This window comes from Schistocerca piceifrons, chromosome X (genome assembly GCF_021461385.2).
Source record: "Schistocerca piceifrons isolate TAMUIC-IGC-003096 chromosome X, iqSchPice1.1, whole genome shotgun sequence".
NCBI classification, from domain to species: Eukaryota; Metazoa; Arthropoda; class Insecta; order Orthoptera; family Acrididae; genus Schistocerca; species Schistocerca piceifrons.
The window spans coordinates 848996245-849014972 of NC_060149.1; positions in this window are offsets into that span (position 1 = coordinate 848996245).

The window sequence follows — 18728 nt, forward strand, 5'->3', positions numbered from 1 at the left end:
AAAGCATCTTTCACTAGGTGCGCTTGTTGCTAGGATACATAAAATACGTCTTGCAACTGCAGCCAGGCCTGGCAGATCTGTTTCATGTCTGCTCCACCACTTTAAGATGTCATCATCGTCACCTCTGGGGTGCATTAAAATGCAGAGATCTACTTCAGCTGCGGATGATCTGTTGTTCCTCCAGTCCTTGAAACGATATCTCTTTCTGGCTCGTGATGACAAAGTACTTGAAGGATCTATGATAATAAACAAAAGAAACAAGTAATACAGAACTGATGTGGAAATCATCGAAACGTTCCCGTAAAAGCGAGGTGTTTTACGTTAATGAAATATTATACGAATTATAACTAACTATGAAAAAACGATTACGTTAATGATTGCATGTTGTACCTGCGTAAGTAGCACATATTTGTCGCACATTGCTAAGGATTCTCAGCTTTTCATTTATTTCAAGCATATTAAGATCACGGAAAGACGGCCAAAGAAAAGTAGCAATTTTATGTCTGAAAGTGATCACAATCTTCTCACAAACGATATTCAAGGCTCGATTTTTAATTCTTTGTACCTCCTGTTAAAAGATACATATCTGTTACTACACGTCAATTATGCTAGTTACTTATCAATATGTAGCGTATCATAATGAAACAGTGCTTTTAACTGCAGTTATCACTCACCTGACAGTCAGTGTCATTGACACTGCAAATTTGTTGCAGTTTGTGAAACCAAAGAAGAACTAACTCGATTGTCGGTTCTTTTTCGCTTTCTAATTCATCCGTGGCCTTTTTAAATGGCCTCAGAAAATGCGCAATTTTTCCTGCAAGCTCATTATCATATCCTTGCAGTCTGTAAGCGGAGTCCTTTTCCGTCAGCAAAGCAGCAACTTCGTTCTACTGAATGTGTAAGGATTCCAGCATAGTCCAGCGTGTGCAGACCTCTTGTTTCAACGATGATTTCAAAGACGAGCAGAGGCCACTTTTCTTAATGTATCTTACAATGTATTTTGCAGTATTTACTGTTGATGCGATGTTCGGGGCATGATTTAACATGAAGTTATCTTCATTGAAAGTATGGCTGAGTGCTGTGTTTGTAGAATGAGCAGCACAAGGAATCCTTTCGTGATTACAGAGAGAGACACACCACAAATGAGAAGCTTGTACTGGCTGCAGTCTCACACGGATAATGACACGTGTAATGTGTTTGAAATTACGTACTACGTATTCGGTCACGGCTTCTATGCTCGGTCAGAAGAACTAGTGCGGGCAGCCTATCCAGTTAGGGTGTGCTCGCCCCATCTCTTATTTTGTGCTCGCCTACTCGGTCTTGCAGGACTCTATTCTAGACGACCCTCGTATTACAGCTTCCGGCTATTCCCTCCATATTGTATCTTTATATTGAAACATTTGAGTACAGCTATAGAGACGGTGCCACGGAGGAATTAGCAGCCTCTGCAGTTAGGTGGGAAAGACACATCAATACTCCTCCTACGTAATACTTCCATATAATGGAGCTGGGTCGCTTACGGTGTGTCACACATATACTTAGGAAGAATCCCAAGACATTATAATTCATTCACGACAGAGCTCTCTCTTGAAAACCTCCCTCCTGATGAATTCTTTAGTGTCGCCCTGTCTGGGACACTTATTAAGTTCGATTAACGGAAAAAATATGTGGAGCGCCTTACAGGGTCTCCGCGAAGTAATTTATGCTAATAACTCCCTCACGTAGGAGTAATAGCGTTAAAATTAGTGGATTTTGACGCCACACTGCAGTATACCGGCAACTGCTCTGCTCGTTCCCGTTAGCTAGTGAAATAGAATGAAGGGTTAGGGCTTAAGTGGTATTAGCACATTATGTGCCAACAACCACACACTGTGCGGTGCTCTATGGAACAGTAATGTCGATGTAGACAATTTAACAACAAATAAATACTTTTTCGGGACGACTTTAGATGAACCACTCAGCTGCATAGTATAAAACCAGAAAACTAATCTGATATCAACTGCAATGAAACCAACAAATGCGTAGAGTAATTTGCGCTGCGCTGAAGAATCAGATACAACAGTAAAATTAAACAAGCCATTTTGTTACAGGTACTCTGAGGCTGGCATAGTCGACATTTCACTCTGGCGGTGAAATTTTCGGAAAAAAATGGGCTTTGAGTCGGTAGTTTTCGATAAATGTATTCTTCTTCTTTTGCCTTGTCCTGTGTCTCTACGAGGTCGGCATGTTGTATCGGTTTTGCAACTTCAGTGTAACAGGCGACTGGGTGCCATTCCTTACCCCACCACTCCCGCCCGGGTCGGAATTTGTGTACGCCGTCTGTATGCGATTAGAGTAGATCTCACACGAGGAGGCCAAGACGTTCGGATCACGGTTTTACTTCAAACTTTGTACGCTTTGAGAAGTCCATTAGGAAAACCTGATGTGCAAGTAGCACTCGTACTACTTAGGCGATTTCGGGAAAATCGGAAAAGTAGTTTTACGCGTCAGTAATGTACCGGTGCGTTGCAACCCTTAGGACGACATGGCGGCGGTCACGTGCTTAGCATTCAATCTCCGTAATCGGTGGATCGCTGGATCAAGTCCCACACATGTTTTCTCTTAATCTATATTTTTGTCATCACTAATCACATTATTCAACACTAGTCATATTATTTCACGTTTATTAAATTTGAAAGGTAATATGGTGAAAAAACACTTGTATTTCCATGAACTTTTATTGAATTTCCAATGCTATTTCTCTGTTTGCAAGTCTCCATTATCACAACAAATGTTATGTTTACAACTACCGATAAGTAAAAGACCAAACGCACAAAATATTCCTGAAAATGTATGCCTGTCATGATTTCCGAAATCCCTTATATCTGCAATCTGTTAAGGTACCGAGAAGTGCTTTGCACCTGGACACTTCGACCTCCAGACACAGGTTTCAAGGACGAGGGACAGGCTTGGAAAATCGAAGTCAAACATCGATAAATAAGTGTGTAAATAAGTTTATTCGATAATACAACGAGCTGCTATATGCCAGAATATGAGGGCAATGTACGTTCAGTAGTCGGATGTGCTTTTATCATTACAAGTTGCAGGTTGATATTTTTCGTACAGACACGGAAAACGGAAATTAAAACGGCATCTACTACATCGAATGAATCCAGTTTTCCCGCATGCACAAAGAATCTTCAGAGTTACTAAGGAAAAACAAAACTCGTTGTCATTTTGAAAAATTTCTCTTTCCTTCGACAATTTGTATGCAAAATATGCGTAATGCAACATCGGTGCCGACAATTGGCAATGTGCGACTGAATGCATTTTAACGGCATCTTCAAGAGAAGTAATTTCTTAATCATTGTGAATCAAATATGAACAAGTTTGACGGCGCTTAATAAAGTTTTTAATTGCATATAGAAGTAAAAGTCGCATAATATTTGTTGTAATATTACAAATTTGTAAACAGTGAAATGGCACTGGAAATTCAATGAAAGTTCGTACAAGTGTTTTCAGTCATGTTGCCTTTCAAATATAAAGTGTACGAAATAAAATGACTAGTGTAGTAAAATATATAAATAAAGAAAGATGAACGGGACTCGATCCAGCGATCCTTCGATTAGGAAGCTTGAATGGTAACCGCAATCTCGCTCTCAGGGCTGCAACACACCGGTAGATCATTGACGAGTAAAAACTTCTCTCACGATTTTCTCGAAATCGTCTAAGTAGTACGCCTTACTACTTGCACACTATGTTGTCCTAATGGAATATTAAAGGTGTAGAAAATCTCAAGTAAATCCGTGATCCGAACGTCTTGGCCTCTTCTTGTGAGTTTTACTCTAGTTGTATTTTACTCTGGAGTACTTGTTTAGTAACTGCTTCCATTTGAAGACTTCGTTGGTCTTTGTCATTGCTGTTGAGGATGGCAGGTTACGCTTGGGGACAGAAGATGACGCTCTTTGGAGTCGAAACTGGTAACATGCGTTGAGTAAACGACGTTGGATTCCAATTCAGCTGTTGGTTTTAACTATCTGTATTGTAGTACATCATGTACGGGTGCTGTCCCACTTTCGTTGATGGATTACCAGAGACTTATAAGAATCGATCGTAAGTCTCATGGCTTTACTGTGAAAGCTGAAAGCTTTGAACAAAACTACTATAGAAGACATTTATGTCTAAACTGTAATAAGATGAATTTGTAAATGATTTTTGTATAATATTTTTTGAAAACAATTTATTTCTGAGGAAGATAAATGTGTTAAAAGAAATGTTATCAACTAGAAAACTAGTAATTCTGAGCGCATTAGAGGTGTGTAGCTGAAATTTAAAATAGGTAATAGTTCCCATCTCAAACGGAATGGAAAGGCGGGAAAGAGAAAGGGTGGAATGATTTTAGGGTCAGCGTGAGAGTGGCTTACACATTAGTCATTGCCTAAATAGTCTCGGATGGAAACTGCTTTTTCAGCTTGAACCAGTAATTTTTTTTGTGTTTTTATAAATAGCAATTTGTTGTTATCACGCACTGGTTCAAAGAACTTCATTTGCCTAAGACATTACCTAGACAGGGTCCTATCCTAGTGAAACTGATTCCGCGTATGCTAAAATTACAAAGAACTAAAATTTTGCGAACTTCATGTAGTAAAATATTTCGGAAGGGTTTTTTATATAATCAGTAAATGTTGTTTGTGGAGCACTAAATTTAGAGTGTTCTGGAAGTTACAATTTTCAGTCTAGCATATTCAGGTCATACAAAGTAAAGTAGTATACTGAAATTGGTTACAGTAAAAGATACGATACGTATGAATAAAACAGCTTAAATCCAATGGTATACTCACAGTAGAACTTAATCAGTTAGATTTGTCTTATTTTTCGAACAGTGTATGGTGAATATTTCGTAAGAATTGTAATTTTTTACCATTCTCACACAAAGTACAGGTCCATCATTTGGTTAATTGTTGAGCAGGACCATAAATGAAAGAATGATAATTCCAAAGTATGTGTTAATATTGAGTTAGTATCATAACGTACTAATTTTGTTTAACTAACTTGGAATAATGACTAGTTCTTCAAATCTCAATTATAGAGACCCCTCATGGCCGATTTTTCTTTGCCTACACTAGCAGGTCTACGCAAAGAATAGAGAAAGTATCAATGTATCTGGGTGCTGTAGTATAATTCCTCCGGTGTTGACAAAGTAACAGGAAGTTAGTTGCTGTGCTGTACACGAGAAACTAGGTTGCTTTCCTAAGCACAGTAAGGTATATACAGAATAGCAAATCACAATTACACTTATGAATAACCCACTGGACGTAATTTCACGCCTAGTTAGACTGGCGACCGTTCATAAATAGGCTTGACCACATAAAAGGCCTGGAACTAAAAGGTTACTGGAATCCCTTCAGGAGACGAAATAGAAGCGTGATACTTGTCTCTATTATACATACACTACACGGTAAAACAAATTTTTAAAACTCCTGTAAAAAGCGGTAACGGTAACTTAGGGAATGTTTCTTTGGGAGCAATTTTTACAGGAATTCTTAGAGAAGGTACTGATTCGAACATTGCGAAAGAAGGCCAAATTTAGAAGAGAAACATGTGAGTACTGCTATACTTGCCAATGTGTGACAGTACATTTTAATGTTAAACATGCTGGACAGTACCAATAATACTAAAAGAGTTAAGCGTTATAGGTCCAGGTGCTTCAACAAATTTTAAATTGGGAAACAGGTGTTTTGTGTATCAAATGACTTCGTGTGACAGTGCAGAAATAGGAAACAGGGATCATATCTCCACTGCAGGAACTCATTTCACTCAACTAAGTGTAAAAGTCGGTATCTAGTAGAAACTAGATAGAACTACTCGTCTTTTGATGAGTTTTGCTGAATATCTGTCAAAATGAGGCAACAATGGTGGCATTTTATCGGAATTACGTTTGCACGTTGTTTGATTAATGTCCAGTCTACTTGTCTCCTGATGCTCTTTTAATCGTCCATAAAACAGGTTTTTAACTTTTTATTTATACCACATTTGTTCTTGGTTCTACAGTATGTCGGCTATAGACAATGATGTGACAAATAGATTCCATCGGAATCTTGCGACTGTAAATCTGAAATGTAGTACCCACGCCATAGTGAGATGTTTCATTACCTTTTACTGTGATGAGAATGTAACTGTGCATTTTTCAGACTGAAATAGCAAATCAGAGATTAGTTCAATATTCGCAGTGACGACTACTTTATACAAATAATGTCAAAAGACGAACTTCTTGTGTTACTCTGTATAAGACTGCACACTCCCACAAACGGTATTAATGGCTGTAAATATGCGCCCAGTAAGTTCATCCAGCGTTTCTGCTGGTGCTGTATGCAGAGAATCCGGCGAGTACTTATACAGGAAATTATTCATGAAAGACACCGGGTGAAACAATCGTATTCCATTAATTAGCTACTTGATACTACTTCATTTTTGAGGTCATCACGTATTGGGTTATGCAAACGGCATCAAAATTATCATATAATTCCACATATTGGAGTGAGATTACCGGGGAATGCCCTGCAGGGGTATTAGCACGGAAATGTATAAGTTCAAATATAGTGCAACTGTCAAATGAACTAGTATGGTATGTGACTCCATAACGCGGTCTCCATTAACTGCAGTCAAAATCTTTCCATTTTGAGTAATAAGTGGGAATCATACTACTCGTATCAGGACTCAGTATACGCAGGAACACACAGGGTGGTCATAAACAGCGTGAAAAGTGCATAAGAGTGTTTCGGGGTAGCTTGTGATGAGAGATAATTGTTAAGAAAAAATTGTGTATGTTGCGCCGTTACAGGTCCTTGCAGGCGCAAATTCCAGGAGTCTGCCAAGGACTGTGTAGCCAAACTTCTGGTTTCCTCGAACCAAATAGACGTAGCTTTTGCTTAAATTTATGACATCCGAAAATGGCACATTTTAACTGGTAATGAGCGTTTGTACAAGTGGTAACTCACGGATCCAATGGTGTCTATGCTTTACCGGATTTTTCCGCATGCAAGTGCTTGAATTTGAGCGCGCAACGACCTGATCGGCAAACGTCATTGCTAATTAAATCGAAAACGGCACAACGTATCGAATTTTTTCTTAACAATTTTTTCTCAGCGCAACCTATCCTGTAACATCCTTACAAACTTTTCAGACTGTTTCTGGCCAGCCTGCACTTCTTAGAGATAGAAAACCAGTTATTTCGTAGCACTGGGAATACTACGTTTCTCATTTCCGACCATAATTTCTATGGTGTATGCCAAACAACCTATAGTTTTCAATTTTCTTCATTTTGAATACATCATTTAGTTTCATTTTGCATACTTTTACTTATGTCACTAGTAAAACAATATTCTACAGAAACAGGTCTTATTGTACACTTTTACTGAAAATACGACACAGTGGAAGTAATGTTTTAACCCGAGTAAACAATGAATAACGTGATTCTCCTTCCCAATTTTGCTCATGTAAGAATATAATATCGTTTTGTCAGATCTAATTTCTTTCTTTCCACCTATTTTAGTTTATAACGGGAGTAGAGCAGTGCGATGACCTGATCATGAAGGATTATCAGAAAAATTAAAATAAATCATCTTGCTATGGGTATCAGTAAGCCTTGTAACTTAGGTTGGAACAGACAGCGCCAGTGCAATGGTCATACCATTATGAAACAACTGATTTCGCGTTCGCTGATTGCGAACTGGACGTAAAAGGCGACGTAGTCACGCACCATCTGCAAGCAAATGGGCAAATGCAGTATACGAATATAGAGGTCGGCGGTCGAAAATCGGGACAAGGTTCCATCCAGCAGCAAATTTCGGCCCCGACGTACTTTGTGACCAGCGCCTCGGGTGATCACCAGCTACAGCAGGAACTATGTGAGTCCGAAGAATGACACCCACTTAGGCTTGCACCCTGCAAAGGACTTGTAAAAATTTCCTGTGTGTAGTTCTGGACTATAGTTAGTGGTTTCCTTTGCACACATGCCAGTATGTATCTATACCTGGCTGACACTCCCATTGTGACGTGATGATGAACCTAAGGGTTTGATCAGAGCTCTAGTAACTGACTCGTTTCGTGATTCGTGGTCTGAAATATTATACATTGCTCTGTGTTCCTTATTCCTGATAGTGTGTTATCACGGTGTGGACATTTATTGTAGTAACTGGTTAAAAAAAGCTTGAGGTTGCAAGCCTCGTCTGTCTTTTACACGCAAAGTGGGTCGTCGTCATAAACCAGTGTCTGTTCTCTTTAGCATGTTCATTAAATACGTGAAGAAGCATTAAAAACAGACAAAAGCCAACACAGTGTCTTATTTCCTTACTGACACCATATCTACCTCCTTAGCCTGGCATCCGAGTCGTTTGGTAAGGAGCCGCTCGCAGGCCACAGATGGATGACGTAAAACCCCACTTCACCTCCAGTCTATATGCGAGATTCAAAGTAATTCTGTTGCGACGCGACCATGTTGGGTTAAGACAATAGTCTTTACTTTCTCAGTACTTCTCCACAAGATGATTTGCTAGCTGAAATTATTGTATCAAGTATATATATAATCAGACCCATGGTTATGCAGATGTCAAACTATTGTGTATTTTTGATCTTCTTTCCAGTGAACTCTATATATCAGACGTACTGACCTCAGAAAACTGTATAGGAATGTCCTCAGCGCATTGCAGTATATCAGCATAAGATTAAAATGCTAGGGTTATTCAACAATACTCTAAATATAAATTTTAAATTAGTTCTCTATAAAGTTCATGGCCCACACCTAAAGTTAGTAATAAATAAATATGATAAATTTCGTTAGCTGCTCATTCGCTACCATTTATCATGTAAAGACACTCACATTAAATTAGATCTATCACATAGCATCTGTACCTGCTGACAACTGATAGCCTGTACTGCTCAATGGATATTGTTGACAAACTCAGAATTGCTCATCATATAAAAGCTGCCGGGAAATGTATCAACAATTTAATCTTCGTAATATGATCAGTCACGATGTAACAGCGAAGGAAAGATCCATCTGACATGAAGATAGTGCTGAATGAAATTTCTGGTTTTATTCTCGCTTTTCGTGTTGTTCTCGTCTCACAGGAGATAACTCTAATTAAAAGTGTATTTGTTAAATCAGTCGAAAACTTTTAAAAAGTTTCTGAAAAAGGGACTGAAAATGAATATCCGTATAGCTCTGAGGTCCACAGTGTTAATGATTCGAGTCTTTAATTAAAATCGTACACAATCTTAAACAAGATTATTACAGTGCATTACGCTTTTTAATAAAATAATCATTATAAACTACAGCAACAGTTCTTGTGTGTTCCCTGCATTAATAAACTAAATTTTACAGGGGCACGGGTAATACATAAAGACCGGGAAAATGTGGAATGCAAGGGAAGTAGTAGGTTTCCCCAAAGAACAATCTGTACTACGTAGCTTCCTGAGTTATCATTTAGAGTAGTTCGCAGGAAAGTTTCATCACTCATGAAATCATAATTCCTAAAGCAGTGTGGTTAAAACTCTTTCTAGATATTATGGCATGACTCAGGAACGTAAACGCAAGGTATCTGAGGTTTCGCCTCATGTATCGTTACTTCTACAGGCGAATCAAGAGGGCAACAGAAAGACCTAAGTGCAGTTTTTAGTATCTTCCTGATTCTTAATTTTATCAAATAGTTTCACTTGCAGTCTCTGTTTTTAAGTGTATGTATTTGCGTTTATGTATATGAGAGAGAAGTACGTCACCGTTGTCAGCTTACTAAAGACTCGATGTAACTTTCACCTTTTAATGTCCTACATATGAAAATGAAACGAGAAAATCCACATAAAGAATGCCATAAAATACGCAACATACATGGCAAGCTGTTCGCTTGAGGGACTGATGACCATAGATGTTAAGTCCCACAGTGCTCAGAGCCATCTTGTTCGCTTTACTGGCATATTGTTGTACTAAACGTTTCTAGGAATGGTGATCCAATGAGAACCACTGGAACATCATAGTGTAATACGCCGAAATATAGAAAAAAATGATGTTGACCACAGGTTTAAAATTAATCACTTCGTATCCAGTGTCCACTAAAATTTATAACTAGTCATTTCATGTAAGATTCCAGCTGTTTAAGCTTTTGTAACGTTTGTTAGACACACTGATACATTCATTCAAATTGCTTCTCGCTTGATCGCCACGATAGAAACTGTTGTACTTAAAGAACCACTTTTAAAAAAAAATTCCATTTCACACATTTGACGATTGAACAATCCCATTATCGGAACATTACTGATATATGAGAAATGCGGGAGAGGAGATCGTTACAAAGCATCACGGCAGCAGTGACCGACACGCACCATTTCCGCTGTTTCGTTTCATTCCCGGTTTTTCATTTGCATTTGCGAGTGCTTTGTTTCGCAGTTCATGAGCGCAGGTCGGTAATAATTCATTATCACATTCCTACTTTTTACAGCGCATCTCGTAGTTACGAGCGGGCGAACCCCTCGCTACAAATATGTTTTTATGAATTCGTGGAGAGGGGTAGGAATCAAGCTGGTATTCGGCAGCGTCGGCCATTTGGCCGGAGTTATGTCGGAGCACTGCGTCACAGCCGCAGCTAGCCACGCCTGGTGACTTGACTTCTATCCAAATGAAATGAATTCCCTTCTTGCTCGACACCTGTATTCGCACCGCAGCGAGGCTATGTTTGTCGCATCTCTTTTCATTAATCTCTTTTCATTAATCTTTTCGCCTATTATTACACAGTCTTTTAACGATAAAGTTAGAAACGTGAGCGGGGGACACAAACAACTTCGAAACTGCTTCTACGCCGATCTAGAGTAATATGAATGTTTTAACTGGTTTATTTGCCTATGAGAGGAGTAAATACTGATTTCCAATCAGAAAAGCAGTAATATTATACATCCTGGAGTCTATTAAATAACTTTAATTTAGAAGTTATGTTTGGAATGCGAACTAAATACATTTAATACCCACAGCTTGATACAAACGTTCTAAAACTTCAGCGTGGAATACAGTCTTCAGCTATACTCATCTGTGTTTTCTAATGTCATCTATCCGCCTATCTTTACGTCGTCACATCAATCTTTTCTTAGCTCTTACAATCCAACAAGATACTTTGATGATTCACCTACCATCCACTCACCTGCATGCAATGGCTCGTTGCCATACATCCAAACTGGTAATATGCACTGACTTAACTCTCCGTTTCAGAAATTTTAAAGACTTAATTTGAAAACTCTGTTTCGGTTGCCAAAAGCATTCCAGATCAGTGGTGCTCTTCTATTTATTTCTTTTGCTATCCACCTAGTCGCTTTTTTCAGCTACCCTAAATACGACTAGTTTTATGAAACCGCTCTTAATGTTTGTTATTTTCTATTTGATATGTTATAGATTATTTTAGTCCTGTTATAAGATATTTTCAGATCTTCTTGCAAACTTTCTCTGTTAAGTTCGTAATCTGCCATTCCTTCTGAAACTACACACACGAGTGCCCACAAAAGGTTATGAACAGATCTTTTGCCCTCAAATATATCCCCCGCCATTAGCACCATTGAATAATGAAAACTGCAAACAACATACTACACAACTTGAAAGAACAATAAATCACACCTTGTAAGTACGATTTGTGCATGGACTTTTCTTTTTGTCGTCTGTTGCCTATATGATCTAATAACTTTGACACATTGAGCACATGTTGCGATTGCAATGATCTGCAATTACGAAATCTCAGCCGCAGATGTCTCGGAGAACTACATCAGTGTCAGCTTATCTGGACTGCTGAAAATTTCTTACAAAAAATGAATACGAGGGGGGACGCATGGGTAACGTAACCGCTAAGCAATTGCAATATATGTGAAAGAAACATGTTTCCCCATGAAATCAAATTTAAAGATTCAAACTTCGAGGCATGTATAACGTATGATGGAGTTTGTAGTTCCAGGAAAAAGGTGGAGGATAATTAATCCGCGAAGTCAAAAGGCTTCAGAAACTGAACATAAGTTACAAGCAGGTTAGATATACAGGGTGGTCCATTGATCGTGACCGGGCCAAACATCTCACGAAATAAGCGTCAAACGAAAAAACTACAAAGAACGAAACTTGTCTAGCTTGAAGGGGGAAACCAGATGGTGCCATGGTTGCCCCGCTAGATGCTGCTGCCATAGCTCAAACGGATATCAACTACGTTTTTTATATAGGAACTCCCATTTTTTATTACATATCCGTGTAGTACGTATAGAAATATGAATGTTTTAGTTGGACCACTTTTTTCGCTTTGTGATGGCGCTGTAATAGTCACAAACATATGACTTACAGTTTTAAACGAACAGTTGGTAACAGGTAGGTTTTTTAAATTAAAATACAGAACGTAAGTACGTTTGAATATTTATTTTGGTTGTTCCAATGTGATACATGTACCTTTGTGATCTTATCATTTCTGAGAACGCATGCTGTTACAGCGTGACTACCTGTAAATACCACATTAATGCAATAAAAGCTCAGAATTATGTCCATCAACCTCAATGTATTTGGAAATACGTGTAACGACATTCCTCTCAACAGCGAATAGTTTGCCTTCCGTAATGTTCGCACAAGCATTGACAATTCGCTAACACGTGTTGTCAGGCGTTGTCGGTGGATCACGATAGCAAATATCCTTCAACTTTCCCCACAGAAAGAAATCCGGGGATGTCAGATCCGGTGAACGTGCGGGCCATGGAATGGTGCCTCGACGACCAATCCACCTGTCATGAAATATGCTATTCAATACCGCTTCAACCGCACGCGAGCTATGTGCCGGACATCCATCATGTTGGAAGTACATCGCCATTCTGTCATGCAGTGAAACATCATGTAGTAACATACGTAGAACATCACGTAGGAAATCAGCATACACTGCACAATTTAGATTGCCATCGATAAAATGGGGGCCAATTATCCTACCTCCCATAATGCCGCACCATACATTCACCCGCCAAGGTCGCTGATGTTCCAGTTGTCGCAGCCATCGTGGATTTTCCGTTGCCCAATAGTGCATATTATGCCGGTTTACGTTACCGCTGTTGGTGAATGACACTTCGTCACAAAATAGAACGCGCTCAAAAAATCTGTCGCCGTCCCGTAATTTCTCTTGTGCCCTGTGGCGGAACTGTACACGACCTTCAAAGTCGTCGCCATACAATTCCTGGTGCATAGAAATACGGTACGGGTGCAATCGGTGTTGATGTAGCATTCTCAACACCGACGTTTTTGAGATTCCCGATTCTCGTACAGTTTGTCTGCTACTGATGTGCGGATTAGCCGCGACAGCAGCTAAAACACCTACTTGGGCATCATCATTTGTTGCAGGTCGTGGGTGGCGTTTCACATGTGGCTGAACACTTCCTGTTTCCTTAAATAACGTAAGTATCCGGAGAACAGTCCGGACACTTGGATGATGTCGTCCAGAATACCGAGCAGCATACATAGAACACGTCAGTTGGGCATTTTGATCACAATAGCCATACATCATCACGATATCGACGTTTTCCGCAATTTGCAAACGGTCCATTTTAAGACGGGTAATGTACAACGAAGCAAATACCGTCCGCACTGGCGGAATGTTACGTGATACCACGTACTTATACGTTTGTGAGTATTACAGCGCCATCTATCACTGCTTATTTCGTGAGATATTTAGCCCAGTCACTAATAATGGACCACCCTGTATACGAGGGTTGGAATTTAAATAGTGACAACTATTTATTCACAGCCGGTACAAAAGTGTTACATGGTTGCACCTGTTACTGTCCTTCTCAGTAGTCACCAGAGCCGGCCGGTGTGGCCGAGCGGTTCTAGGCGCTGCAGTCTGGAACCGCACGACCATTGCGGTCGCAAGTTCGAATCCTGCCTCCCGCATGGATGTGTGTGATGTCCTTAGGTTAGTTAGGTTTAAGTAGTTCTAAGTTCTAGGGGACTGATGATCTCAGAAGTTAAGTCCCATAGTGCTCAGAGCCATTTGAACCATTAGTTGGTTCAAATGGCTCTGAGCACTATGGGACCGAACATCTGAGGTCATCAGTCCCGTAGAACTTAGAACGACTTAAACCTAACCAACCTAAGTACATCACACACATCCATGCCCGAGGCTGGATTCGAACCTGTGACCGTAGCGGTCGCGCGGTTCCAAACTGAAGCGCCTAGAACCGCTCGGGCACAATGGCCGGCTGAACCATTAGTCACCAGCGTTGTGTAGAACCCGTTGCCAGCGATGTGGAAGGCGTAGTATACCGTTAGCAGAGCCTGCTCTGTTGATGGTGCGAATGGAGCGGGTCTACTGCCTGTGAATCACTGGAACAGTTCTGATGCGAATGCCACGAAGTGATTCCTTCATCTTTTTACTCTTGCTCTTATTAGTTTATGATCACGTGAAAATTACACTTTATTATCCTGTGCAAATTCCTTAGTTTTTAATGATATACAGTTACTTTCTTTTTGAGTAGATTTGAGTATATTTTATTAAACAGTAAGTAAATCACAGAATATAAAATATCACATGTATGAAAAAGGATAAAACAAATAAAGGTAAATAAATTTGGAGATATTCGTGCACGAGATTAACCCAGTGCCAATGAGAGCTGTCTCATAGAATCTACGTGTATCCGAATAATCCGCATATAGCCATCACCTATGTTATTTGTACGATTTCAATCGGTCGGTTCGACATGGGCAAAGGAAAGAAGGAAGATTATAGTTAACGTCCCGTTGATTGTGAAATCATTAGAGGCAGAACAGAAGCTCTGATCTGGGATAGATAGGGAAAGAAATTGACTATGTTCTTTTCAGAGAAACCATGTCGGCATTCACTTTAAAAGGTTTACAGAAGCTATATATGGACGGTGAGACGTGCAATTGACCCGCCGCCCACCCTTATGGAAATGGAAACACCGCCTGAAGTGGGGTCAGATTCCAATCACCAAAAAGCCGTAGATCCCGAGCAGACTTATAATGACTATTTGTTCTCACAATAGCGTAACGTACAATTTTCCTCACTTGGAAAATAATTAAATCTTTTTACAATTACACACGTAACCGAAGATCTCATCTATTAGCCTTTGCTATGGAAGCCATACTATAAGGGGTATTCAAATGAAACCCGGTCACTAGTGTAAAGTAACAATTTTATTAACTCAAAAATGTAGTTATCCACAGTACACATACTCAACAATAGTCTCCAAGACTGTTGGCACATTTATCCCATTGTGACAGCAGCATGTAGATTCCATCCTTGAAGAAGCTAGTAGGCTGCTGTCGGACCCAGGCCTGGACACAGTCACGCACTTCGTCGTCCGTTGCGAATCGATGTCCGTGAATAGCTTGTTTTAGAGGTGATTCTGCAGTTGTCCAAGTCTAAAGCACTCACTTCCGCAACCGTTTCCGGTGTGATAACACAATGAACCTGTCCAGGAGGAGCATCGTCTTTCACTGTCTCGCGCCCCTCAAGGAATCGTTTGCGCCATTCCACAACACTTGAACGACTCAGACTGTACTCACCGTACACAGCCTTCATCCGTCGATACACTCGTTGTCCCCGCTTACTCGTGCACGCGTCAGTCTCTCTGCCAATAGATGGCGCCACCATACGTTACGTGGTGCCACCTTGCGTGTAAGGCAAAGGTAGGCGCACTGACCGGGTTTCATTTGAATGTACCTCATACTATAATTTTATACTTGGAGGGGGACGTCCTCAGAATAGAAGGTGTCATTGAAGAATGACGAAACATACAGCTAGAGCATAACAGCGGGCTGCAGGCAGAGCGACCGCTACTTGCCGTATGGAAAGTATCTAGTGGGACTGGGAGTGACATTGTTAAGTGGAGACAGGGTGTATGTCGTGCATCCTATAAATACAGAGAGTCACATGTTAAGTAATACATGGAAATAAAATAAGACTCGAGTTCGTAAAGGTCTTGTCCATCCCAGGACAGGTAGTTAACACCGGTAGGTACACATGATCGACAAAAGGGATTTGTAACAACTTCAGTTGAGGCTGTTCAACACGTGGGTAACTCCACTCACAGAGCGCTACAAGAACGTTTCTCCATGTGAGGCTATTGGCCTACCTCGTTCCCTGCAGAAATGGTTATGTGTTGATTTTTTGCCCTGTTCCCCACCTGGTATATCATAGTAGAATCCCTGAGTAGAATTCATAGGAAAAAGTAAATCTTCATCAGTCATCAGAAGTCTAATTACGATACTGACGTGTAAACTGAAACCACCCTCGGAGACACGCCTTTATCAGCTTTGGGTCAATGCCCATCGTTTTCCTACGGACTAATAGACGCAAGTGATCCGCTAGCACATTTTTCAAACACAACTCTTATAGACCTCGAATTAATTATGAGAAGTGTCAATAATCTTGGCTCAAATTACCGATAGTCGCCTATTTTCTAAAGTCGGGTGGTTCATCTCTTATATCCATGACAGCTTTAGGATTTTAATTTTTTTTTTTTTTTTTACTCTACTTCGGAATTAGTTCTTAGACAAGGTACCGCATTACATCTGGCGCGCAGAGGACGGTTATGTTGAACTACCTAAGACCACAATTATTTTAAGTTCTGGATAAATTGATGGGAGATACTACCATAGAACTCTTAAGCTTACTGCATCTAAACAGTATTTTTAAACAGACGAGTTTCTTTTTTATTTATGAAGCATCTTCTGTGGCCATTCCGGTAATATGGAAACATAATACGGCTCTACATTTCGGTAACGTATATACGGAGTGAAAACAATATTTCCTTCTAAAATTGGTGTAAAATTTACACACGATGGTTTTGCCTCTTGTTTACACATTCTGCAATCCACTGCTTTTCCCTTCGTTATTAGCGCAACTTATGGTCGAAAGAAACCTGGTTGCACATTCACTTTTAAGAACTTTTCACGTTTTCTGAACCCATTTTTCTTACTTACATTGGTGGTTTTTTCACTTCACTTTACTTTTTTAAGACATCGAAAGTGAAGTAGTACTGCAATTTTGCGTGTTCCGTACTCAGCACAGAGTTTACAAACACACAATATTAGAAAAAATCCATTCACAGACTGGCAACACTCACAACCTACACGGATAACAAATGAATTCATATAAACACAGTTCTGTGCGCGGAATACATGAAGCTACAGTATTACGTCTCTTGTGAAGTTTTACAAAAGTGAGATGAAGTGGACAAACAACTACCAATGCAGCGTAAGAAGAAGTACGTTCGAATAAGGAGAAAAATTGTCAAAATTTAGTGTGTAACCAAGTTTCTTTCGACCCCAACCTCCGCTAAAAACGAAGGAAAAATTAGTAATTTGCATAATATCTAAACAAGATGCAAAAACACCGTGAGTATATTGTACGCCAATTTAACAATGAAAGAATGTTTTAATGCATAAATACGGTACCAAAATGTAGATACATATTATTTATCTATAATTGTGGAATGGCCACAGAAGATGCTTTATAAATAATAGCGAATCGCATCTAGCAAAAAATACTCTATAACTGTAGTAAGGCTAGGACGGAAAAATCAAGAACAGTTGAGAATACAAAAAAAATGCCCCTGCAAATGCGTAACTAATGTCTTACGAGGTCGTACTCTGCCAGCGAAAGACAAAGGTAAAACACAATCGTGTAAATGTTGCAACATTTTTTATTGTTAATTTCACCACCTCACTCGGTGTACAGCGTTTGAATCTGATATAGTTAGGCAGATGCCTACACGGAGAGCGATGAGCGCTGGAGGATTCTCACTGAAGCAACCGGTGGCCCGCTGGCCGGATTCTGGAAGCGATTGGTTCCAATCCGGCCCACGGAAGTAATTCGCAGGCAAGAGAGCGAGGCGCTCACACTTTACTCCGGCCGGAATGCATTTAGACTTTAATCTTTTTGCAATGAACAGATAAACGATGGATTAATTTATTCGGTGCTGTAGAAGCAACCCAGGCCTATGTGGTAAGACTTCAAATTTATTTTTGGGCAGATGCTTCAAAAATGCTTGCTAAAACTGCGTCTAAATATTAACACACTTGATTTCAAACACACTGCCTGTGCCCAAAAATCTCAATGCTTTTCTTAGTCGCTTGTTGGTTACAACTGACTATCATTTACGTGTTTTGTTTTTCTATTCCTTCTCGTAATGACATTAGTAAATAATTCTTGTCCGTTGTGGATATAACAGAACACAGCAACTGTTGAAACTTGTGGTAATATATAATGAATTAGTTGCAACCAGTTGCTTTTAGAGGCTTTTGTTTTTCTGTAGTGACATTTCAAGACGCTTGCCATTCGCTCTTTAGATGTTTGCCGGCCGCGGTGGTCTAGCGGTTCTAGGCGCGCAGTCCGGAACCGCGCGACTGCTACGGTCGCAGGTTCGAATCCTGCCTCGGGCATGGATGTGTGTGATGTCCTTAGGTTAGTTAGGTTTAAGTAGTTCTAAGTTCTAGGGGACTGATGGCCACAGCTGTTAAGTCCCACAGTGCTCCGAGCCATCTGAACCATTTTTTCATATGTTTACATTTATTTATGTGTTGCGTACATTGTTTCTTTAGTAACGGCGTTGCAAGTTTTACAACGGAAGCTTTTACGACAGCTATTGTAAAACGTTGTACGTAAAGAAACAATGTTCACAACAGGTAAATAAATGTAACCATGAGAAGATGGGGTGAACATTAAATTAATGTACTC